At 42.4% G+C, this 26,256-nt stretch overlaps 3 long non-coding RNA genes across 3 annotated transcripts; all 3 read right to left on the reverse strand.

The window, feature by feature from the left end:
• Positions 1-13,902: 13,902 nt before the first annotated feature.
• On the reverse strand, positions 13,903-17,979 carry LOC135475102 (uncharacterized). Its single transcript, XR_010445028.1, has 4 exons — positions 17,514-17,979; positions 16,212-16,616; positions 14,668-14,754; positions 13,903-14,175 (listed from the first exon to the last, which is right to left on the reverse strand). It is a non-coding gene; the product is annotated as an uncharacterized LOC135475102 (long non-coding RNA).
• A 55-nt stretch (positions 17,980-18,034) lies between these two features.
• Positions 18,035-22,111, reverse strand: LOC135475099 (uncharacterized). Its single transcript, XR_010445025.1, has 4 exons — positions 21,646-22,111; positions 20,344-20,748; positions 18,800-18,886; positions 18,035-18,307 (listed from the first exon to the last, which is right to left on the reverse strand). It is a non-coding gene; the product is annotated as an uncharacterized LOC135475099 (long non-coding RNA).
• A 55-nt stretch (positions 22,112-22,166) lies between these two features.
• Positions 22,167-26,243, reverse strand: LOC135475100 (uncharacterized). Its single transcript, XR_010445026.1, has 4 exons — positions 25,778-26,243; positions 24,476-24,880; positions 22,932-23,018; positions 22,167-22,439 (listed from the first exon to the last, which is right to left on the reverse strand). It is a non-coding gene; the product is annotated as an uncharacterized LOC135475100 (long non-coding RNA).
• Positions 26,244-26,256: the final 13 nt, after the last annotated feature.

Here is a 26,256-nt window from a genome sequence, read left to right on the forward strand (position 1 = left end):
GCACGTTGCTGTCACCCCTATCCACTTACAGCCGGAGATCAAGCCAGCATGAGTTGGACTTGAATTCACAGCGACCGCATTGGAGAGATACTCCCGACCGGCCACTGTAATAACTTACCTCAAGACTTACCGACCAACCTAAATTCTCTATGGGTAACCCTGCACCAATATAATACATTTTCGGTCATTACTGGCAAGTCCCACGGCTCCAATTACAAACATCACATCTCCATCATGGACATAAGTTGTCAATCACGGGAGTCTGTAAACATTATCTCTATCTAAATTTTAATCATGTTCACAACGTCCAACATCATCTACGATGTCCACAGCGCAGCATCAGCCTTTCTGACGGCAAGGCGACAAGCATATAGACGAGCGTACTTTTGTGAAGCTATATGACGTCACGGGAAACTATGACGTCTTACCATAGTGACGTAACAATCACAAAATTCCAGAGTTGATGTTAACGTACCAGTATTCCGTCAAGGATGAAGATCGTCAGAGCATTGCCGATACTTTTGTTACTTATTGGTTTGAAGTGGGTCGCAGACACAACCCTTATCTTTCTTAATAATGAGTAAGTACATAATTCAAGTATTACCTGCTTCTCATAGAAGTTATCTTCACTAACCATGGCATCTATACGAACAAACCGTAGCAATTTCATTCATCTTTGAATGTTGGTCGGGTCGGACATAATTTGTGCCATATGGGTTGATCAACTTGTCTTTAACGCCAATGTCTTACATTTTGCTAAAGACATGATACGATCTCCTTCAGTTCATCCTCAAAGATTCAAGCTCAAACTTTAAAAGTTAAACACGCCACTTCAGACATCGTGAGGATATGATAATTCAAAATCTAACGCGACAAGAGCCAAAGAATCGACTGTCACATGTGGGAAAGTTCGTCAGTAGCTTGCCAAAGGTCAGTGGTCCTATTTCCTTCACCCATCAACCTTATCGCAATCCGGTTTAAGTTAAAAATTCTTGAATATAACGTTAAGCAACGCCCAATCAAATAAATAACTATAAAACAAAGATTAAGAATGACAGTGTTGTCTGAAATCATATCAGCTGAAATGATCCATGAAACGCTTGGTTTGTATTTCTAAATTACCAGTATATAATGTGGCCTGGCCTATAAAATTACAAAAAATAAGCTTCTTAGCTTTTTATTTGGAGGGGGGACACAAAAATGAAAGCTACAGTTTTCCTCAAGCTCAGTGGTCAATCCGAAAATTAATTAAGTTGTGATGACATCAAAAGTGACACCGGAACAAATTTGTTGGGGGTCAGGGAGAGAGCCCAACTTGGGGGAGTGGTTTTACCAAGCTTGTCGTTCCCAGTATGTTCATCGATGACGTCCTTTCCGAATATTCCCGACTACTGACGGAAAATATGCATAAAATACAGGGGTCATTAAGAAATGCAAAATACTTTTTTGACTTATCTTTCTTTAGTTTCCTTCAAACCATACTCTTCGTTTAATAGTACCTTTTCATGTATCCTTTTATTTAACATAAGCTTTCTCAGTACTTTATTTTGTTTTTGTCCTAATATAGGTGCTACCAGGAAGGGATTTTTGAATCTCTCTTTACAAAACTTCTGGTTGTTCTCAGAATAAAGAACCCTACTGTACCAGCGTGGTGGGCGCCATTGTGCAGCCTTACAAGTATACAAGGTAAGGCATGCAGTATTTATCTTGCATCGCCTGAACTTTTTGTTAATAGAATCTTCCAGACTTTATCTATATTGTTTTCTGAAAACACATCTGAAATTTATGAAATTCATGAAAAAGTCATTTCAAGAATCAGTAGAAAAGAAATCAATTAATTTAACACATACAGCTATACAGAATTTAAAAAATATATTCAAACAGAAATAAATGTTATACATAATACATCATGAAAATAAGAAAGAATCCGATTTAATGTCAGCAAAAAGAGGCATAAATTTTGAAGTTGTCTGCCTTTCTTTATTACAGGTTATTTTGATCCAGCATTCGCCATGTTGACCCTGGCTTGGTATCTATATGCTTTTCTGCAGCTGAAACAGGGAAAAGGTATATTTTGGAAGGAAAAACGGTTTTTAATACACATGCATTGCATATATATTTCTGAAATATGGTTGCAAGGGTATTTGAGAGTAAGCATGAACCACACTCCTTTCCCGTGGTGCGTGAGAAGGTCTGACAGCAACTTCCGGTTAGCCAAGATTTTCCCCGGGCTCTGTTAGGTTCCTCCCATCACATTGCTTTTGGAATTGTTTTAAAGGATTAGTGTCCATGTCCATTATGTATTCATAATTAGCTACCCCTGTATACCCTTTGTTAAATTGAGTTAAAGATGTTAAGAAATTTACATTTATCTGATTTCTTTTTCAGAAAAAACATTACGAAGAAGATATTCAAAAGTACTATCACTTCGAGGAAAGAGAGGCAAACGTAAGTGGCAATTTTTCTTGTTTAATTGTTTTTGAACACCGCACTGATGAATTTTTCATCATATGGCGGCTTTCGGGTTTATGTGTGGTGGAAACGGATTTGCCCGGAGTACTGCCCTTCTCCAGGCATGTTGTAAAGCTTAAGCTCTAAACAGCATGCTATAAGTGGAAATAACTGGATTTGAACCTCCAACCTAATTGCTCAGAAGACTGACAGTCTCAGAAAATCAGGGATTTTAATCCCCTGAGCCAAGGAAGTGTCTCAAAACATGTATTTCTAAAGTAACAAAGTAAAACCGGAAATAAATTGTCATATGTGTCTTGTGATTTTGTTTTGTTCAATTAAATCTGTCTAGGAAAGCTTACCAAATGTATAGCTATTTATATGCTAGTGACAGATCAGAGCTTTATCATACACCTAGCCCTACATGTATATTTTCTGTTCCAGGAAAGCGCATCTCCGAGTGGCTAGAAGTGCTGCCAAGAAAACGTAAGTTCTTCTTGGCGACTTCACGCATCATAAGCATCTTTTAGATTTGACTGTATTGGCATCCATTAACGTCGTTTTAGAAATGTAGGCATACAATAATATTCATTGGCTACTGTTTTAGTTAAATTCACATATATTTAATTCACAAATCTTTTAACTAGGTTGTCTATATCTTGCAGGTCCATGTTGGAACAACAACAACAGTAACTTCTGCAGGGCTTTGTTGCCCAGACCACCTGCCATCGATGGGAAAATATTTATCAATCATGTAAGAAATAAGTTGAGTCTATATAGTTGTAGTATATATTGTACCCCATTGTGGTATACAACCACATGCAAACAATTACATGGCATCCAAAACAGTTAGTGGTTGCAGATTAGATTCCATTAGTTTAAATCCCGCTTTGCATATTTGAAATAAATGACATGAAAAGCTGTGATATATTTTAAACATAAAAATATATAGCAAAATTACTTGCAAAATGACATATTTGTAATTGTCATATAATTGAATGGTTTAATGGATAACAATATATACAATTTGCTTTTATACACGGGTTATACATGTTTAGTCAATACAAAAATAATTCGCTGATCGAGGGTAAAGGCATATTTTGTTATTTTGCAATATTTTTTTCTGTTTTAAGGTAAACTCACGCAGGGAGCGACTGCACCAAATTCTGTTGGGGCCAGTGGCCAGGACGTTTGAGGCGATCCGGCTCGTCCTGGCGGCCACGTTCCAGACGCTGAAGATTCCGGCGTCAGCACTGGCCTGGTCGTCCAGGGTCGACACGCATGGGAACCCGGAGTTTCTGGGAGTCCGGTCCCAGGACATCCGGGTTGATGTGCTGCTGGACCCAAGACAAGGCATCAACATCGATGTACAGCGTCTGGGTCCAGCACGCGGCCGTCTTCGGGAGGTGGCTTATTGGTGCTACCAAGTGACCTACAGGGGCGTGGTTTGTACCGAGCAGGGTACTTACGTCCTGTATGGTTCACGCTGGGACCCTTAAGCCATTGGCCGTTTACTGGGAAGGGTGTCTGCTTCAACAGGCAAACTTTCGATAGCCACAATCTCCAGCAAAATTTCACAGTTTAGAGCACAAAAATTACTTTTCTAAATAATTAACCTCTTCTCGATAAACATTTGTAAGGATTGTACATTTTTCGAGCTAGTAATTTATTTTCACAGTCCATACCCTTCCCATTAACCAGCCGCTGACCATACCAGCTTGTCACCATGCTAAATTTCTTCTGCAAAAAACAAATCAATACTATTACTAAACTTTGCACCTTTCTATTCGTTTCGATACAGATAAAAAGCTGGCACTGGGATATTGCGGCTTTAAGACGAACTTGTATGGTTGGTTTTTCGAATAACGCCGTGTGCACTGTAGAACATTTTTCCGACATAGGAAACCCTTTCGGGTTGATAACGAGCCGGATTCGTGTACAATCGTCACTGGCCCTGGGATGCACAACATTCAGGAGTACTCAGCATTTGACCACACAGATATATATGCACTTTACCTAAGGTTTCGTTGTACTTTCTTTATCCTTTACAAATAAACTCGTTATGTTGCTGTCAAGAAATGACTGTCTGTGGTAATTTTTCTTTCTGCCAGCTGTATATATAGATAAACAGATTGATTTGTTGGTTCATTGATTGGCGATATTCAGCTCAGAACAAAATCCCAGTTTGTTGGGTAGAGATGTATTTATATTACATTTACATTTACGGAGGGAGAGGAAGCCAAGCATGAGCTGGACTTGAACTCACAGCGACGCATTGGTAGGAGCTTCTTGGTCATTGCGCCGTCCTTGTTTGCTACACCACTCGGCCACGGAGGCTACCAATCTGATTTATGGGCAAAGGAAATCGAAAGCCGCATTTGAATCACCGTGCATGTGTATACACTCTTACTAGTAAACACTCTTCCATCTGTTTCTATCTGCTGTGTTCATACTTAATAAAAATGTTTTTGACTGAACTCTACATTTAGATAGATTGATTGAATATTTGGTTGATCGATTGGCGATATTCAGCTCGGAACCAAATTACAGTTTGGGGATAGAGATGTATTTACATTCAGAGAATTTTAGTATGGAAAAATTATTCGAGATTTTTTTGTATATTTTACGTATTTGATTATGTTTCATGCTGTATTGAAGAATTTTTCACTTATCTGATTTCTTTATTTATTTCATTGGTGTTTTACGCCATACTGAGGAATATTTCTCGTATACGACTGCAGCCAGCATTTTGATAGAAGGAAAGCGGGCAGAGCCAAGGGGAACCCACAACCATCCGCACGTTGCTGTTACACCTATCCACTTACGGCCGGAGATCAAGCCAGCAACAGTTGGACTTGAATTCACAGCGACCGCATTGGGTCGGGTCAATCGGGTCAATTTTCTTGCTTTAACCTCTCAGTGCTGTGCGACAAGCGAGGCGGCACTGAGTACCAGTTTGAAAGTCTTTGTTATGACCCTACCCGTGTATGATCCAGGGGTCTTTGAATTTCCAGACTAACCCTGTAAGCATTTAGCCACCGAAGCGGCCTCACTCATTAATTTGGTCAGGGCCTTAACCGCCAGAGCCATATATAATATGTTATGTCATTTCCAGCAATTCCGTGAGAACTGCGGATATTGACTCATATCGGATAGAGTCTAGGAAACAAAAACACCTGACAGACATAGCAGGTCCTACTGACCATCGTGTGGACAAGCGCTCACAGCTATATACAACCCAGTCTCTAACATGAGTTTAGGTGCAGATAATATTTCGTGAACACCTATTCATTTGAAGTATTTGTGTCATTTTAATGAGAAACACTCAGGGAAAGCATGCACTTCATGGATTTTGATGGATACACTGATGTATTATTAAATATTGAAGATAAAACTATGTGCTTTTTCAGATGTACAATTATGTGAATTTGAGTTCTGATCAGGAAGATGTACATATTTCCATGCAGTGTATAAAACTAGCTATCAGGTTATCGTGGTGAGCATAGATGACGAGTGATGTGAAATGTGACACGGGGTTACCCATGCATCTATGCATGCACCAAAGATTAAAAGAGTATATGCAAAGCACTTGTAATTGTATCCTGAAATACATGTCTATATAGCATAAAAGGGGAAAATAGCAATTTGGTTAGCATGGTAACTCCAGAAATAGACAACTGTAACGCACGGATACATCGTCATATCTGCATATATCAAATTCAAGATGGCAGCACTTCTGACGTCAGCAATGGAAAACTCGTAAAACTCCTTCCAGCCTGTACCAAGACGCTCCGAAGTTGTGAACTCACTTGTTCTTTCCTTTATTACGTCCTAATTATTGGTGTACGTGTGCTCAAAAAACAAATATATAGTACATACACGTATACATAAATATATAGTATAGTACACACGCACTGCAACGACATAGAAGAAAACGAAGCGTTCTACTGTCATTTGGACCGCCTGTGTGGCTTTTCCTCGAGTCTCCCATAACATTTATTGACAAGAAAGGAGATACATAGCATGTAAAACGCAAAATATAGCCCATCCAACCGACTGACTGACAAATGGACGGAGGGGCAGACAGATCGACCGGCCACTGTAATAACTTACCTCAAGACTTACCGACCAACCTAAATTCTCTATGGGTAACCCTGCACCAATATAATACATTTTCGGTCATTACTGGCAAGTCCCACGGCTCCAATTACAAACATCACATCTCCATCATGGACATAAGTTGTCAATCACGGGAGTCTGTAAACATTATCTCTATCTAAATTTTAATCATGTTCACAACGTCCAACATCATCTACGATGTCCACAGCGCAGCATCAGCCTTTCTGACGGCAAGGCGACAAGCATATAGACGAGCGTACTTTTGTGAAGCTATATGACGTCACGGGAAACTATGACGTCTTACCATAGTGACGTAACAATCACAAAATTCCAGAGTTGATGTTAACGTACCAGTATTCCGTCAAGGATGAAGATCGTCAGAGCATTGCCGATACTTTTGTTACTTATTGGTTTGAAGTGGGTCGCAGACTCAACCCTTATCTTTCTTAATAATGAGTAAGTACATAATTCAAGTATTACCTGCTTCTCATAGAAGTTATCTTCACCAACCATGGCATCTATACGAACAAACCATAGCAATTTCATTCATCTTTGAATGTTGGTCGGGTCGGACATAATTTGTGCCACATGGGTTGATCAACTTGTCTTTAACGCCAATGTCTTACATTTTGCTAAAGACATGATACGATCTCCTTCAGTTCATCTTCAAAGATTCAAGCTCAAACTTTAAAAGTTAAACACGCCACTTCAGACATCGTGAGGATATGATAATTCAAAATCTTACGCGACAAGAGCCAAAGAATCGACTGTCACATGTGGGAAAGTTCGTCAGTAGCTTGCCAAAGGTCAGTGGTCCTATTTCCTTCACCCATCAACCTTATCGCAATCCGGTTTAAGTTAAAAATTCTTGAATATAACGTTAAGCAACGCCCAATCAAATAAATAACTAAAAAACAAAGATTAAGAATGACAGTGTTGTCTGAAATCATATCAGCTGAAATGATCCATGAAACGCTTGGTTTGTATTTCTAAATTACCAGTATATAATGTGGCCTGGCCTATAAAATTACAAAAAATAAGCTTCTTAGCTTTTTATTTGGACGGGGGACACAAAAATGAAAGCTACAGTTTTCCTCAAGCTCAGTGGTCAATCCGAAAATTAATTAAGTTGTGATGACATCAAAAGTGACACCGGAACAAATTTGTTGGGGGTCAGGGAGAGAGCCCAACTTGGGGGAGTGGTTTTACCAAGCTTGTCGTTCCCAGTATGTTCATCTATGACGTCCTTTCCGAATATTCCCGACTACTGACGGAAAATATGCATAAAATACAGGGGTCATTAAGAAATGCAAAATACTTATTTGACTTATCTTTCTTTAGTTTCCTTCAAACCATACTCTTCGTTTAATAGTACCTTTTCATGTATCCTTTTATTTAACATAAGCTTTCTCAGTACTTTATTTTGTTTTTGTCCTAATATAGGTGCTACCAGGAAGGGATTTTTGAATCTCTCTTCACAAAACTTCTGGTTGTTCTCAGAATAAAGAACCCTACTGTACCAGCGTGGTGGGCGCCATTGTGCAGCCTTACAAGTATACAAGGTAAGGCATGCAGTATTTATCTTGCATCGCCTGAACTTTTTGTTAATAGAATCTTCCAGACTTTATCTATATTGTTTTCTGAAAACACATCTGAAATTTATGAAATTCATGAAAAAGTCATTTCAAGAATCAGAAGAAAAGAAATCAATTAATTTAACACATACAGCTATACAGAATTTAAAAAATATATTCAAACAGAAATAAATGTTATACATAATACATCATGAAAATAAGAAAGAATCCGATTTAATGTCAGCAAAAAGAGGCATAAATTTTGAAGTTGTCTGCCTTTCTTTATTACAGGTTATTTTGATCCAGCATTCGCCATGTTGACCCTGGCTTGGTATCTGTATGCTTTTCTGCAGCTGAAACAGGGAAAAGGTATACTTCGGAAGGAAAAACGGTTTTTAATACACATGCATTGCATATATATTTCTGAAATAATGTTGCAAGGGTATTTGAGAGTAAGCATGAACCACACTCCTTTCCCGTGGTGCGTGAGAAGGTCTGACAGCAACTTCCGGTTAGCCAAGATTTTCCCCGGGCTCTGTTAGGTTCCTCCCATCACATTGCTTTTGGAATTGTTTTAAAGGATTAGTGTCCATGTCCATTATGTATTCATAATTAGCTACCCCTGTATACCCTTTGTTAAATTGAGTTAAAGATGTTAAGAAATTTACATTTATCTGATTTCTTTTTCAGAAAAAACATTACGAAGAAGATATTCAAAAGTACTATCACTTCGAGGAAAGAGAGGCAAACGTAAGTGGCAATTTTTCTTGTTTAATTGTTTTTGAACACCGCACTGATGAATTTTTCATCATATGGCGGCTTTCGGGTTTATGTGTGGTGGAAACGGATTTGCCCGGAGTACTGCCCTTCTCCAGGCATGTTGTAAAGCTTAAGCTCTAAACAGCATGCTATAAGTGGAAATAACTGGATTTGAACCTCCAACCTAATTGCTCAGAAGACTGACAGTCTCAGAAAATCAGGGATTTTAATCCCCTGAGCCAAGGAAGTGTCTCAAAACATGTATTTCTAAAGTAACAAAGTAAAACCGGAAATAAATTGTCATACGTGTCTTGTGATTTTGTTTTGTTCAATTAAATCTGTCTAGGAAAGCTTACCAAATGTATAGCTATTTATATGCTAGTGAGAGATCAGAGCTTTATCATACACTTAGCCCTACATGTATATTTTCTGTTCCAGGAAAGCGCATCTCCGAGTGGCTAGAAGTGCTGCCAAGAAAACGTAAGTTCTTCTTGGCGACTTCACGCATCATAAGCATCTTTTAGATTTGACTGTATTGGCATCCATTAACGTCGTTTTAGAAATGTAGGCATACAATAATATTCATTGGCTACTGTTTTAGTTAAATTCACATATATTTAATTCACAAATCTTTTAACTGGGTTGTCTATATCTTGCAGGTCCATGTTGGAACAACAACAACAGTAACTTCTGCAGGGCTTTGTTGCCCAGACCACCTGCCATCGATGGGAAAATATTTATCAATCATGTAAGAAATAAGTTGAGTCTCAGTATAGTATATATTGTACCCCATTGTGGTATACAACCACATGCAAACAACTACATGGCATCCAAAACAGTTAGTGGTTGCAGATTAGATTCCATTAGTTTAAATCCCGCTTTGCATATTTGAAATAAATGACATGAAAAGCTGTGATATATTTTAAACATAAAAACATATAGCAAAATTACTTGCAAAATGACATATTTGTAATTGTCATATAATTGAATGGTTTAATGGATAACAATATATACACTTTGCTTTTATACACGGGTTATACATGTTTAGTCAATACAAAAATAATTCGCTGATCGAGGGTAAAGGCATATTTTGTTATTTTGCAATATTTTTTTCTGTTTTAAGGTAAACTCACGCAGGGAGCGACTGCACCAAATTCTGTTGGGGCCAGTGGCCAGGACGTTTGAGGCGATCCGGCTCGTCCTGGCGGCCACGTTCCAGACGCTGAAGATTCCGGCGTCAGCACTGGCCTGGTCGTCCAGGGTCGACACGCATGGGAACCCGGAGTTTCTGGGAGTCCGGTCCCAGGACATCCGGGTTGATGTGCTGCTGGACCCAAGACAAGGCATCAACATCGATGTACAGCGTCTGGGTCCAGCACGCGGCCGTCTTCGGGAGGTGGCTTATTGGTGCTACCAAGTGACCTACAGGGGCGTGGTTTGTACCGAGCAGGGTACTAACGTCCTGTATGGTTCACGCTGGGACCCTTAAGCCATTGGCCGTTTACTGGGAAGGGTGTCTGCTTCAACAGGCAAACTTTCGATAGCCACAATCTTCATCAAAATTTCACAGTTTAGAGCACAAAAATTACTTTTCTAAATAATTAACCTCTTCTCGAAAAACATTTTTAAGGATTGTACATTTTTCGAGCTAGTAATTTATTTTCACAGTCCATACCCTTCCCATTAACCAGCCGCTGACCATACCAGCTTGTCACCATGCTAAATTTCTTCTGCAAAAAACAAATCAATACTATTACTAAACTTTGCACCTTTCTATTCGTTTCGATACAGATAAAAAGCTGGCACTGGGATATTGCGGCTTTAAGACGAACTTGTATGGTTGGTTTTTCGAATAACGCCGTGTGCACTGTAGAACATTTTTCCGACATAGGAAACCCTTTCGGGTTGATAACGAGCCGGATTCGTGTACAATCGTCACTGGCCCTGGGATGCACAACATTCAGGAGTACTCAGCATCTGACCACACAGATATATATACACTATACCTAAGGTTTCGTTGTACTTTCTTTATCCTTTACAAATAAACTCGTTATGTTGCTGTCAAGAAATGACTGTCTGTGGTAATTTTTCTTTCTGCCAGCTGTATATATAGATAAACAGATTGATTTGTTGGTTCATTGATTGGCGATATTCAGCTCAGAACAAAATCCCAGTTTGTTGGGTAGAGATGTATTTATATTACATTTACATTTACGGAGGGAGAGGAAGCCAAGTATGAGCTGGACTTGAATTCACAGCGACCGCATTGGTAGGAGCTTCTTGGTCATTGCGCCGTCCTTGTTTGCTACACCACTCGGCCACGGAGGCTACCAATCTGATTTATGGGTAAAGGGAATCGAAAGCCGCATTTGAATCACCGTGCATGTGTATACACTCTTGTAAACACTCTTCCATCTGTTTCTATCTGCTGTGTTCATACTTAATAAAAATGTTTTCACTGAACTCTACATTTAGATATGTTGATTGAATATTTGGTTGATCGATTGGCGATATTCAGCTCGGAACCAGATTACAGTTTGGGGATAGAGATGTATTTACATTCAGTGAATTTTAGTATGGAAAAATTATTCGAGATTTTTTTGTATATTTTACGTATTTGATTATGTTTCATGCTGTATTGAAGAATTTTTCACTTATCTGATTTCCTTATTTATTTCATTGGTGTTTTACGCCATACTGAGAATATTTCTCTTATACGACTGCAGCCAGCATTTTGATAGAAGGAAAGCGGGCAGAGCCAAGGGGAACCCACAACCATCCGCACGTTGCTGTCACACCTATCCACTTACGGCCGGAGATCAAGCCAGCATGAGTTGAACTTGAATTCACAGTGACCGCATTGGAGAGATGCTCCCGAGTCATTGCGCCCTGCTGGGTACATATACTGTTTCTTCTTCTGGCAAGCAGCCAAAGTACTGCTAGCACTGAAATATCGTGCCGAAAACACCAGCCGTGACACCACACACAATCATATTACACTGACACCGGGCCAACCAATCAATTTTCTTGCTTTAACCTCTCAGTGCTGTGCGACAAGCGAGGCGGCACTGAGTACCAGTTTGAAAGTCTTTGTTATGACCCTACCCGTGTATGATCCAGGGGTCTTTGAATTTCCAGACTAACCCTGTAAGCATTTAGCCACCGAAGCGGCCTCACTCATTAATTTGGTCAGGGCCTTAACCGCCAGAGCCATATATGAATATGTTATGTCATTTCCAGCAATTCCGTGAGAACTGCGGATATTGACTCATATCGGATAGAGTCTAGGAAACAAAAACACCTGACAGACATAGCAGGTCCTACTGACCATCGTGTGGACAAGCGCTTACAGCTATATAGAACCCAGTCTCTAACATGAGTTTAGGTGAAGATAATATTTACGTGAACACCTATTCATTTGAAGTATTTGTGTCATTTTAATGAGAAACACTCAGGGAAAGTAGGGCCTATGCACTTCATGGATTTTGATGCATACATTCATGTATTATTAAAAAAAATATGTTAAAACTATGTGCTTTTTCAGATGTACAATAATGTGAATTTTAGTTCTAATCAGGAAGATGTACATATTTCCATGCAGTGTATAAAACTGGTTATCAGGTTGTCATGGTGAGCAAGGGATGTGAAATGATGCTTGATGTGACACGGGGTTACCCAAGCATCTATGCATGAACAAAGAATTAAAATCGTATATGCAAAGCACTTGTAATTGTGTCCTAAAATACGTGTCTATATAGTATAAAACGGGAGAATAACAATTTGGTTACCAAGGTAACTCCGGAAATGGACAAGTGTAACGCACGGACACATCGTCACATCTGCATATATCAAATTCAAGATGGCAGCACTTCTGACGTCAGCAATGGAAAACTCGTAAAACTCTTTCCAGCCTGTCAATCACGGAAGTCTGTAAACATTATCCCTATCTAAATTTTAATCATGTTCACGACGTCCAACATCATCTACGATGTCCACAGCGGCGCATTAGCCTTTCTGACAACAATGCGACAAGCACATACACGGACGTAGGCCTACTTTTGTGCAGTTATATGACGTCATGGGAAGGTATACTTCAGTTTATAGTTAAAGTACAGTATTTTGCGATATACATATATTTTTCTGTTGCTACAGTTAATTTTTTTCTGAGATTCTTATTGTCGTGGTGTTGCAGGAGTACATTTACATCGATGTTAATGTATGTGTTTAAATATTAACTCCTAAAAGGGAAGGAAGGGGAGATAACTTTTTCTTTTTTGCGCCTCCTGGTGGATGGTTCGTGAGCTCAAAGAATGAACCTTAACTCATAAACGGGAGTGCTGAAAATCTTGGATTAAAACATTCGGCATATATGGTAATAAGACCCACCCCCTTTGAAGTTTAGAAAAGCTTTTCTCTGACCTTAAAGACTTACACATGACTTACACCCTAATCTAAGGTGGGAGAAGAAATGGAAGAAAATCCGCGTTCGCTCATTGAAGAAATCTCCGGGTTTTACCTCTCCGACAGGAAACTTGGTGAAGGAGCTCAAGGTGGCCTCGGACCCCCATTAATTTTCCATAAGCGACAATGTTAACGTCTAGCGCTGTAGCTCAGTCCCAAACATTCCGTGGCCATTAAGCTTTGGTGCATACCTGGCCCAGCCTGTGAGAAAGAAGCCATAAAAATCTTGACATAGGTTGACCGTCAAAATCTGGACCTTTCCATGCCGGCAGCTGGGAGGCGTGCCTAGCAACGCCAAGGGGACGTCACTCGCAGCCTCATCACTACCTCACACCTTGTGTCCTCTCGCCCAGAATTTCAAACTTTCATCAATAAAGCTCATACCTCCTCAAAGTTTAGACAGTTTCCAGCATTTTAATACCAAGCATGCACCTGTGCACCAAAAATTGACGCCTGGGAGCAAAAAAAGACTTTATACCCTAAAATTCACAGAACTACAATCGTCCCTACCGAAAAACAGAAGTTGTAATGGGGGTCTGTGTCCTATCACACCAGCCACCTTTTTTCAAAATCAATAATTTTTGCACCACACAATTCCTGACACTTTTGAACCTCACAGGCAAAATTAGGGCTTGATACATGCAGAAACTTTGGAGTTGAATGAATTCAAGTTGGGGTACCCCCATCTTGAACATGTGTCTTTTTTCCAGGGTGAAAAAACTCTGAGGGGTAAACTTTGAAGCCTTGCAGTGCATATACCGTTCGAGATATCTCCATCAGGTCAACTGTTTTGGAAAGACAAGATGTTTATCTGCAAGAAAAGTTAAAAAAATCACATTGACAGAGCACTTTAGACTTTTCAAAAGCAACCATTTAGAGAAATATACATTTTTAAGAAGACTTTTCTACTCAGAGCAGCTTTAAATATCAAAGTTACAAGCCAAAAGTGTCAAAGCATACATCAAAATATAGGTAATTTATCTGACAATTAAATGTCAAAATATAAGACATTTACTTCAGCAACTATGTGAAAAAAATTGACTGACAGTGTGGTAGGGGGTATCAAAGCGGATTGTCACGATTTCGGAACAATCACTTGTGACCAAAATCAAAGCAAGAATAATGCCTCAAGGTGATGAAGATCTACTCACAGGCACTTTTTTAGTGGACAGGACTTAAGAAAAGACTAGTATCCCAGTTCCCCACTGAATAACATGATGAAACCCTTTAAAAGACCACCCAGCCAGGCACCCCCCCCCCCTGCCCTCCTCCCCCATGACTGCTGATTGGCTGACCAGCTCACCATGCAAAAACCTCCCTGCACCATTGCTGTTGTCTCACAGCAGGTTATTACTCTGCACAGTAACATCAAAGGGTGTCACATTGGCATCTACAATATATAAACAGAGAGGAAAAATATGAATTTAACATTTCCAATCAGGCAGCCACCAAGTACACCTATATTGGTCAGTCTGACAGTTAACAAGGCAAACAATCTACCCCAAAACACCATGAAGGGAGACAGAAAGAGGAAACAGTCTAGATTTCAAGCTGGAAAGGCCCAGAATGGCTCAAATAACCTGTCAGCAGTTACAGACATGCTGAATCCTGTGCCTGGGTGTTCCTTGATGGACACAGATTTCCAGCCCAATCAGGAGGCTGTAAGAACACACCAGCCTGACACAAAGAGAATACAGCGGCCAAGACGGTGCAAGGTAGATTCCACGGCTGGATCAGACAGAGATACACATGAGCGGGAATGGGCTGCTGAAGGAATGCGACTCATAGATATACAGAAAATGGTGTGTATATGGAACAAAGTTATGCTTGAGCACAGTGAGACCAAGGACCACTGTCCACTGCCCAGGTTAGAGATAGCTGCAGAGAAAAAGTGGGGTTTAGCCTGGGCGTTCAGTTTTAAGTGCTGTGACTGTGACTATGTATCTGGCTTCCACAAATTCTACAAAGAGGTAGAATGCAACAGACCTGGCCAAAAAGCTGCGGCGGTGAACCGAGCTCTTCAAGTAGGCCTCCAGGACACACCAATGGGGAACACCCGAGCCAGACTCCTATTTGCAGCGATGGACGTGCCGCCTGCCACTCGTAGGAACATGCATCGCACTGCAAACCATGTCGCATCTGCAATCGCAAAGCTGAACAGAGAGGATATGGCAAATAAGGTGGAAGAGGTAAAGGCATACAAAAGGCAAAGAGGAGAGGATGACAGCACAATAGATCTGGCCACAGACACTCGCTACAACAGCATTACCATAACCAGTCCCAAGAAACCGGGCCAGAATGCTTCACAAGCAATTTCCCTGGCTGTGGAGACATCAACAGACAACCAATACATTGTCTCCGCAGCACTGAAGAATAAATTGTGTTGGACTGGGTCCTGGCTAAGAGGAAAAGGCTTCCAAGTAAAGTGCCCTGGAGGACACGAGGAGTGCACAGCGAACACAAACCCACATGCCCCCTGGTCCGAGTATAATATGGGGAACGAGATTGGCGAGGGATTGGCGAGGCAAGGTGTTTTTGCCAAACATGTAACCACAGACGGCGACTCCAGGTCAGCCAAGGGAGTGGAGGACGGCATCCGACTGGTCGAGCCACTGTGGGAGGTCGAACGGTTAGCAGACCCCACGCACCTTGGTAGATCCCAGTTCAAGAAATGTAACCAGGCTAAGTTCAGCGATGCCATGTTCGAAGGACAGGGCCGAACGAGGGAAGCCAGGAAGAAAGCACAGAAGGTGTTGAGTCAGGATGTTAAGGCCAGGTGTAGCTTGATATTTTCTCAACTTATGTCTGAGCACATTGGTGACATGAGGAAAATAAAAACTTGCCTACCCAGGGTTGTGGATGCAACGGTCAGGTGTTACGGTGGGGACTGTTCCAAATGCCGCAGGAACAGTGTGGTTTGCTCCGGAGGGGAAACCAGCAGCTGGTGGGAGAGGTCCCTGTTTTTATCCACCAGTAAACTCTGCCCTTTTAACATGGATGACAACGACACGAAACTATTGACCGAAGTACTGCACATGAGGTTGAGCGAGACAGCCGTCACCAGTCTCCGGATGAACACCAGCACTCAAAAGTGCGAAGCTGTCAACAGATCACTCAGCGTCTCCTTGCCCAAGAATGTAAACTACAGCAGAAATATGGAGGGAAGGGCGGCGTCCACAATCCACAGACTTAACAATGGCCAGGACAAGTCCACGGCTGCCAAACTCCAAGCTGTCGGCGCCAGTATTTCACCTAGGAGCGAGAGAACAGTACAACAGATTGAAAGGGTGAACCAGTACCACAAGGTTTATAAGAAGCGACAGACAGTTAAGGGGAGATCACTCCGCAATGCAGCCAGAAAACTTCGAGTGCACATTGAGTACAGGCTTTCAAATCCAGAAGAAAAAACTGACTATGCCAAGGGACAGCTGGACAACACCCAAACAGATCACACATACACTAGATATTTGTAACCGCCAATTTTGTATATAATTTGTCACTGCTGTTGTTGCTTATGAAAGAAATTAAAAAATGATAACAGAAATTGAGCAAAATCTAAAACAATCTGTTATTTATTATTTTTAATGAGGGGAAACCAACCTGCTCAGTCTTAAATGCAACATGCACCTTGCATACTGCCCATGGCCGAGACAGCAGTGCTGCCTGTTATTGTTAACACAATGTGGTTCCAAGCTTATGTGGTCCACATTTACACAGCGTGTGTTGTGGCACACGTGTGAACAATCAAGCTTGGGATCTAAATGTGACAGCCCCTGTCTGGCCATATAAACAAGTCTACTGATGTGTTTCTTCTTCCATCGATGTGTGACGGGGTCTTTGTAGGAGGCAAGACCATATCGACCATCCCTCGTCAATGGTCCAGTCCACACTCGACAGGCTCCGTTTTCACTATAAACACTGAAACTTTCAATTTTTGCAGCAATTTCTGCTCTGAACGTCTCCATTTTCAAGCGTAGGAATACTAGAACGTTGCATGTTGTTCATTTCAGGATGCCTATACACATGCTACCCTACGCTGAACAGCATTTTACCGATTTTTCATCAAAATGGATATTTTCAAAATGTAAATAGCCCCAAGAAGCTATGAAACGGCCCAATCAATGCAAAACACATCACAGACATACCCACCAAAAATTATCAGGCTGCTGCGAAATCTAAGCGCATAGTGACATTTTTCACATTTTGGTGACTTCGTCAGTACAGGCCTCGGACCCCCATTAATTTTCCATAAGCGACAATGTTAACGTCTAGCGCTGTAGCTCAGTCCCAAACATTCCGTGGCCATTAAGCTTTGGTGCATACCTGGCCCAGCCTGTGAGAAAGAAGCCATAAAAATCTTGACATAGGTTGACCGTCAAAATCTGGACCTTTCCATGCCGGCAGCTGGGAGGCGTGCCTAGCAACGCCAAGGGGACGTCACTCGCAGCCTCATCACTACCTCACACCTTGTGTCCTCTCGCCCAGAATTTCAAACTTTCATCAATAAAGCTCATACCTCCTCAAAGTTTAGACAGTTTCCAGCATTTTAATACCAAGCATGCACCTGTGCACCAAAAATTGACGCCTGGGAGCAAAAAAAGACTTTATACCCTAAAATTCACAGAACTACAATCGTCCCTACCGAAAAACAGAAGTTGTAATGGGGGTCTGTGTCCTATCACACCAGCCACCTTTTTTCAAAATCAATAATTTTTGCACCACACAATTCCTGACACTTTTGAACCTCACAGGCAAAATTAGGGCTTGATACATGCAGAAACTTTGGAGTTGAATGAATTCAAGTTGGGGTACCCCCATCTTGAACATGTGTCTTTTTTCCAGGGTGAAAAAACTCTGAGGGGTAAACTTTGAAGCCTTGCAGTGCATATACCGTTCGAGATATCTCCATCAGGTCAACTGTTTTGGAAAGACAAGATGTTTATCTGCAAGAAAAGTTAAAAAAATCACATTGACAGAGCACTTTAGACTTTTCAAAAGCAACCATTTAGAGAAATATACATTTTTAAGAAGACTTTTCTACTCAGAGCAGCTTTAAATATCAAAGTTACAAGCCAAAAGTGTCAAAGCATACATCAAAATATAGGTAATTTATCTGACAATTAAATGTCAAAATATAAGACATTTACTTCAGCAACTATGTGAAAAAAATTGACTGACAGTGTGGTAGGGGGTATCAAAGCGGATTGTCACGATTTCGGAACAATCACTTGTGACCAAAATCAAAGCAAGAATAATGCCTCAAGGTGATGAAGATCTACTCACAGGCACTTTTTTAGTGGACAGGACTTAAGAAAAGACTAGTATCCCAGTTCCCCACTGAATAACATGATGAAACCCTTTAAAAGACCACCCAGCCAGGCACCCCCCCCCCCTGCCCTCCTCCCCCATGACTGCTGATTGGCTGACCAGCTCACCATGCAAAAACCTCCCTGCACCATTGCTGTTGTCTCACAGCAGGTTATTACTCTGCACAGTAACATCAAAGGGTGTCACATTGGCATCTACAATATATAAACAGAGAGGAAAAATATGAATTTAACATTTCCAATCAGGCAGCCACCAAGTACACCTATATTGGTCAGTCTGACAGTTAACAAGGCAAACAATCTACCCCAAAACACCATGAAGGGAGACAGAAAGAGGAAACAGTCTAGATTTCAAGCTGGAAAGGCCCAGAATGGCTCAAATAACCTGTCAGCAGTTACAGACATGCTGAATCCTGTGCCTGGGTGTTCCTTGATGGACACAGATTTCCAGCCCAATCAGGAGGCTGTAAGAACACACCAGCCTGACACAAAGAGAATACAGCGGCCAAGACGGTGCAAGGTAGATTCCACGGCTGGATCAGACAGAGATACACATGAGCGGGAATGGGCTGCTGAAGGAATGCGACTCATAGATATACAGAAAATGGTGTGTATATGGAACAAAGTTATGCTTGAGCACAGTGAGACCAAGGACCACTGTCCACTGCCCAGGTTAGAGATAGCTGCAGAGAAAAAGTGGGGTTTAGCCTGGGCGTTCAGTTTTAAGTGCTGTGACTGTGACTATGTATCTGGCTTCCACAAATTCTACAAAGAGGTAGAATGCAACAGACCTGGCCAAAAAGCTGCGGCGGTGAACCGAGCTCTTCAAGTAGGCCTCCAGGACACACCAATGGGGAACACCCGAGCCAGACTCCTATTTGCAGCGATGGACGTGCCGCCTGCCACTCGTAGGAACATGCATCGCACTGCAAACCATGTCGCATCTGCAATCGCAAAGCTGAACAGAGAGGATATGGCAAATAAGGTGGAAGAGGTAAAGGCATACAAAAGGCAAAGAGGAGAGGATGACAGCACAATAGATCTGGCCACAGACACTCGCTACAACAGCATTACCATAACCAGTCCCAAGAAACCGGGCCAGAATGCTTCACAAGCAATTTCCCTGGCTGTGGAGACATCAACAGACAACCAATACATTGTCTCCGCAGCACTGAAGAATAAATTGTGTTGGACTGGGTCCTGGCTAAGAGGAAAAGGCTTCCAAGTAAAGTGCCCTGGAGGACACGAGGAGTGCACAGCGAACACAAACCCACATGCCCCCTGGTCCGAGTATAATATGGGGAACGAGATTGGCGAGGGATTGGCGAGGCAAGGTGTTTTTGCCAAACATGTAACCACAGACGGCGACTCCAGGTCAGCCAAGGGAGTGGAGGACGGCATCCGACTGGTCGAGCCACTGTGGGAGGTCGAACGGTTAGCAGACCCCACGCACCTTGGTAGATCCCAGTTCAAGAAATGTAACCAGGCTAAGTTCAGCGATGCCATGTTCGAAGGACAGGGCCGAACGAGGGAAGCCAGGAAGAAAGCACAGAAGGTGTTGAGTCAGGATGTTAAGGCCAGGTGTAGCTTGATATTTTCTCAACTTATGTCTGAGCACATTGGTGACATGAGGAAAATAAAAACTTGCCTACCCAGGGTTGTGGATGCAACGGTCAGGTGTTACGGTGGGGACTGTTCCAAATGCCGCAGGAACAGTGTGGTTTGCTCCGGAGGGGAAACCAGCAGCTGGTGGGAGAGGTCCCTGTTTTTATCCACCAGTAAACTCTGCCCTTTTAACATGGATGACAACGACACGAAACTATTGACCGAAGTACTGCACATGAGGTTGAGCGAGACAGCCGTCACCAGTCTCCGGATGAACACCAGCACTCAAAAGTGCGAAGCTGTCAACAGATCACTCAGCGTCTCCTTGCCCAAGAATGTAAACTACAGCAGAAATATGGAGGGAAGGGCGGCGTCCACAATCCACAGACTTAACAATGGCCAGGACAAGTCCACGGCTGCCAAACTCCAAGCTGTCGGCGCCAGTATTTCACCTAGGAGCGAGAGAACAGTACAACAGATTGAAAGGGTGAACCAGTACCACAAGGTTTATAAGAAGCGACAGACAGTTAAGGGGAGATCACTCCGCAATGCAGCCAGAAAACTTCGAGTGCACATTGAGTACAGGCTTTCAAATCCAGAAGAAAAAACTGACTATGCCAAGGGACAGCTGGACAACACCCAAACAGATCACACATACACTAGATATTTGTAACCGCCAATTTTGTATATAATTTGTCACTGCTGTTGTTGCTTATGAAAGAAATTAAAAAATGATAACAGAAATTGAGCAAAATCTAAAACAATCTGTTATTTATTATTTTTAATGAGGGGAAACCAACCTGCTCAGTCTTAAATGCAACATGCACCTTGCATACTGCCCATGGCCGAGACAGCAGTGCTGCCTGTTATTGTTAACACAATGTGGTTCCAAGCTTATGTGGTCCACATTTACACAGCGTGTGTTGTGGCACACGTGTGAACAATCAAGCTTGGGATCTAAATGTGACAGCCCCTGTCTGGCCATATAAACAAGTCTACTGATGTGTTTCTTCTTCCATCGATGTGTGACGGGGTCTTTGTAGGAGGCAAGACCATATCGACCATCCCTCGTCAATGGTCCAGTCCACACTCGACAGGCTCCGTTTTCACTATAAACACTGAAACTTTCAATTTTTGCAGCAATTTCTGCTCTGAACGTCTCCATTTTCAAGCGTAGGAATACTAGAACGTTGCATGTTGTTCATTTCAGGATGCCTATACACATGCTACCCTACGCTGAACAGCATTTTACCGATTTTTCATCAAAATGGATATTTTCAAAATGTAAATAGCCCCAAGAAGCTATGAAACGGCCCAATCAATGCAAAACACATCACAGACATACCCACCAAAAATTATCAGGCTGCTGCGAAATCTAAGCGCATAGTGACATTTTTCACATTTTGGTGACTTCGTCAGTACAGGCCTCGGACCCCCATTAATTTTCCATAAGCGACAATGTTAACGTCTAGCGCTGTAGCTCAGTCCCAAACATTCCGTGGCCATTAAGCTTTGGTGCATACCTGGCCCAGCCTGTGAGAAAGAAGCCATAAAAATCTTGACATAGGTTGACCGTCAAAATCTGGACCTTTCCATGCCGGCAGCTGGGAGGCGTGCCTAGCAACGCCAAGGGGACGTCACTCGCAGCCTCATCACTACCTCACACCTTGTGTCCTCTCGCCCAGAATTTCAAACTTTCATCAATAAAGCTCATACCTCCTCAAAGTTTAGACAGTTTCCAGCATTTTAATACCAAGCATGCACCTGTGCACCAAAAATTGACGCCTGGGAGCAAAAAAAGACTTTATACCCTAAAATTCACAGAACTACAATCGTCCCTACCGAAAAACAGAAGTTGTAATGGGGGTCTGTGTCCTATCACACCAGCCACCTTTTTTCAAAATCAATAATTTTTGCACCACACAATTCCTGACACTTTTGAACCTCACAGGCAAAATTAGGGCTTGATACATGCAGAAACTTTGGAGTTGAATGAATTCAAGTTGGGGTACCCCCATCTTGAACATGTGTCTTTTTTCCAGGGTGAAAAAACTCTGAGGGGTAAACTTTGAAGCCTTGCAGTGCATATACCGTTCGAGATATCTCCATCAGGTCAACTGTTTTGGAAAGACAAGATGTTTATCTGCAAGAAAAGTTAAAAAAATCACATTGACAGAGCACTTTAGACTTTTCAAAAGCAACCATTTAGAGAAATATACATTTTTAAGAAGACTTTTCTACTCAGAGCAGCTTTAAATATCAAAGTTACAAGCCAAAAGTGTCAAAGCATACATCAAAATATAGGTAATTTATCTGACAATTAAATGTCAAAATATAAGACATTTACTTCAGCAACTATGTGAAAAAAATTGACTGACAGTGTGGTAGGGGGTATCAAAGCGGATTGTCACGATTTCGGAACAATCACTTGTGACCAAAATCAAAGCAAGAATAATGCCTCAAGGTGATGAAGATCTACTCACAGGCACTTTTTTAGTGGACAGGACTTAAGAAAAGACTAGTATCCCAGTTCCCCACTGAATAACATGATGAAACCCTTTAAAAGACCACCCAGCCAGGCACCCCCCCCCCCTGCCCTCCTCCCCCATGACTGCTGATTGGCTGACCAGCTCACCATGCAAAAACCTCCCTGCACCATTGCTGTTGTCTCACAGCAGGTTATTACTCTGCACAGTAACATCAAAGGGTGTCACATTGGCATCTACAATATATAAACAGAGAGGAAAAATATGAATTTAACATTTCCAATCAGGCAGCCACCAAGTACACCTATATTGGTCAGTCTGACAGTTAACAAGGCAAACAATCTACCCCAAAACACCATGAAGGGAGACAGAAAGAGGAAACAGTCTAGATTTCAAGCTGGAAAGGCCCAGAATGGCTCAAATAACCTGTCAGCAGTTACAGACATGCTGAATCCTGTGCCTGGGTGTTCCTTGATGGACACAGATTTCCAGCCCAATCAGGAGGCTGTAAGAACACACCAGCCTGACACAAAGAGAATACAGCGGCCAAGACGGTGCAAGGTAGATTCCACGGCTGGATCAGACAGAGATACACATGAGCGGGAATGGGCTGCTGAAGGAATGCGACTCATAGATATACAGAAAATGGTGTGTATATGGAACAAAGTTATGCTTGAGCACAGTGAGACCAAGGACCACTGTCCACTGCCCAGGTTAGAGATAGCTGCAGAGAAAAAGTGGGGTTTAGCCTGGGCGTTCAGTTTTAAGTGCTGTGACTGTGACTATGTATCTGGCTTCCACAAATTCTACAAAGAGGTAGAATGCAACAGACCTGGCCAAAAAGCTGCGGCGGTGAACCGAGCTCTTCAAGTAGGCCTCCAGGACACACCAATGGGGAACACCCGAGCCAGACTCCTATTTGCAGCGATGGACGTGCCGCCTGCCACTCGTAGGAACATGCATCGCACTGCAAACCATGTCGCATCTGCAATCGCAAAGCTGAACAGAGAGGATATGGCAAATAAGGTGGAAGAGGTAAAGGCATACAAAAGGCAAAGAGGAGAGGATGACAGCACAATAGATCTGGCCACAGACACTCGCTACAACAGCATTACCATAACCAGTCCCAAGAAACCGGGCCAGAATGCTTCACAAGCAATTTCCCTGGCTGTGGAGACATCAACAGACAACCAATACATTGTCTCCGCAGCACTGAAGAATAAATTGTGTTGGACTGGGTCCTGGCTAAGAGGAAAAGGCTTCCAAGTAAAGTGCCCTGGAGGACACGAGGAGTGCACAGCGAACACAAACCCACATGCCCCCTGGTCCGAGTATAATATGGGGAACGAGATTGGCGAGGGATTGGCGAGGCAAGGTGTTTTTGCCAAACATGTAACCACAGACGGCGACTCCAGGTCAGCCAAGGGAGTGGAGGACGGCATCCGACTGGTCGAGCCACTGTGGGAGGTCGAACGGTTAGCAGACCCCACGCACCTTGGTAGATCCCAGTTCAAGAAATGTAACCAGGCTAAGTTCAGCGATGCCATGTTCGAAGGACAGGGCCGAACGAGGGAAGCCAGGAAGAAAGCACAGAAGGTGTTGAGTCAGGATGTTAAGGCCAGGTGTAGCTTGATATTTTCTCAACTTATGTCTGAGCACATTGGTGACATGAGGAAAATAAAAACTTGCCTACCCAGGGTTGTGGATGCAACGGTCAGGTGTTACGGTGGGGACTGTTCCAAATGCCGCAGGAACAGTGTGGTTTGCTCCGGAGGGGAAACCAGCAGCTGGTGGGAGAGGTCCCTGTTTTTATCCACCAGTAAACTCTGCCCTTTTAACATGGATGACAACGACACGAAACTATTGACCGAAGTACTGCACATGAGGTTGAGCGAGACAGCCGTCACCAGTCTCCGGATGAACACCAGCACTCAAAAGTGCGAAGCTGTCAACAGATCACTCAGCGTCTCCTTGCCCAAGAATGTAAACTACAGCAGAAATATGGAGGGAAGGGCGGCGTCCACAATCCACAGACTTAACAATGGCCAGGACAAGTCCACGGCTGCCAAACTCCAAGCTGTCGGCGCCAGTATTTCACCTAGGAGCGAGAGAACAGTACAACAGATTGAAAGGGTGAACCAGTACCACAAGGTTTATAAGAAGCGACAGACAGTTAAGGGGAGATCACTCCGCAATGCAGCCAGAAAACTTCGAGTGCACATTGAGTACAGGCTTTCAAATCCAGAAGAAAAAACTGACTATGCCAAGGGACAGCTGGACAACACCCAAACAGATCACACATACACTAGATATTTGTAACCGCCAATTTTGTATATAATTTGTCACTGCTGTTGTTGCTTATGAAAGAAATTAAAAAATGATAACAGAAATTGAGCAAAATCTAAAACAATCTGTTATTTATTATTTTTAATGAGGGGAAACCAACCTGCTCAGTCTTAAATGCAACATGCACCTTGCATACTGCCCATGGCCGAGACAGCAGTGCTGCCTGTTATTGTTAACACAATGTGGTTCCAAGCTTATGTGGTCCACATTTACACAGCGTGTGTTGTGGCACACGTGTGAACAATCAAGCTTGGGATCTAAATGTGACAGCCCCTGTCTGGCCATATAAACAAGTCTACTGATGTGTTTCTTCTTCCATCGATGTGTGACGGGGTCTTTGTAGGAGGCAAGACCATATCGACCATCCCTCGTCAATGGTCCAGTCCACACTCGACAGGCTCCGTTTTCACTATAAACACTGAAACTTTCAATTTTTGCAGCAATTTCTGCTCTGAACGTCTCCATTTTCAAGCGTAGGAATACTAGAACGTTGCATGTTGTTCATTTCAGGATGCCTATACACATGCTACCCTACGCTGAACAGCATTTTACCGATTTTTCATCAAAATGGATATTTTCAAAATGTAAATAGCCCCAAGAAGCTATGAAACGGCCCAATCAATGCAAAACACATCACAGACATACCCACCAAAAATTATCAGGCTGCTGCGAAATCTAAGCGCATAGTGACATTTTTCACATTTTGGTGACTTCGTCAGTACAGGCCTCGGACCCCCATTAATTTTCCATAAGCGACAATGTTAACGTCTAGCGCTGTAGCTCAGTCCCAAACATTCCGTGGCCATTAAGCTTTGGTGCATACCTGGCCCAGCCTGTGAGAAAGAAGCCATAAAAATCTTGACATAGGTTGACCGTCAAAATCTGGACCTTTCCATGCCGGCAGCTGGGAGGCGTGCCTAGCAACGCCAAGGGGACGTCACTCGCAGCCTCATCACTACCTCACACCTTGTGTCCTCTCGCCCAGAATTTCAAACTTTCATCAATAAAGCTCATACCTCCTCAAAGTTTAGACAGTTTCCAGCATTTTAATACCAAGCATGCACCTGTGCACCAAAAATTGACGCCTGGGAGCAAAAAAAGACTTTATACCCTAAAATTCACAGAACT

This window comes from Liolophura sinensis, chromosome 9, assembly GCF_032854445.1.
Source record: "Liolophura sinensis isolate JHLJ2023 chromosome 9, CUHK_Ljap_v2, whole genome shotgun sequence".
Taxonomy (NCBI): Eukaryota; Metazoa; Mollusca; class Polyplacophora; order Chitonida; family Chitonidae; genus Liolophura; species Liolophura sinensis.